Below are 291 nucleotides of genomic sequence, written 5' to 3'. Positions count from 1 at the left end.
AGTGCTGGCAGAAAATCTCTCCTCCCAGTTCTCGCCCGATACCACAGCAGCAGTGCCTGCTCAGGCTGGCGCTGTCAGGCTTCAGAGCCCCCGCAAAAGGGGGGGCACCTCCCTCGCCACAGCCATGCTTCTTCCTCGCACAACCCCGTCTCCGGGTGTATCTCATTGGGGTTCATGCGCCTGTCACCATGTACACCCCACTTCCCCTGTGCTCCAGCATCCTTGGGTCCCAGCCTCGGGCTTGGTGAGTGCAGGAGGAATGTGATGCCTTGCCAGGGCGTTTGGGCTGGC

General features: G+C 62.2%; 1 protein-coding gene across 2 annotated transcripts in view; it reads left to right on the top strand.

Annotated features, from left to right (window-relative positions):
* The window catches only part of AGO1 (argonaute RISC catalytic component 1), a 19,636-nt gene that overhangs the window by 8,117 nt on the left and 11,228 nt on the right, over positions 1–291 (top strand). The gene's annotated exons all lie outside the window — the stretch shown is intronic.

The sequence above is a fragment of the Fulmarus glacialis genome, unplaced genomic scaffold (assembly GCF_000690835.1).
Source record: "Fulmarus glacialis isolate BGI_N327 unplaced genomic scaffold, ASM69083v1 scaffold23790, whole genome shotgun sequence".
Classification (NCBI taxonomy): Eukaryota; Metazoa; Chordata; class Aves; order Procellariiformes; family Procellariidae; genus Fulmarus; species Fulmarus glacialis.
This window is presented reverse-complemented; position numbering and strand designations above follow the sequence as displayed.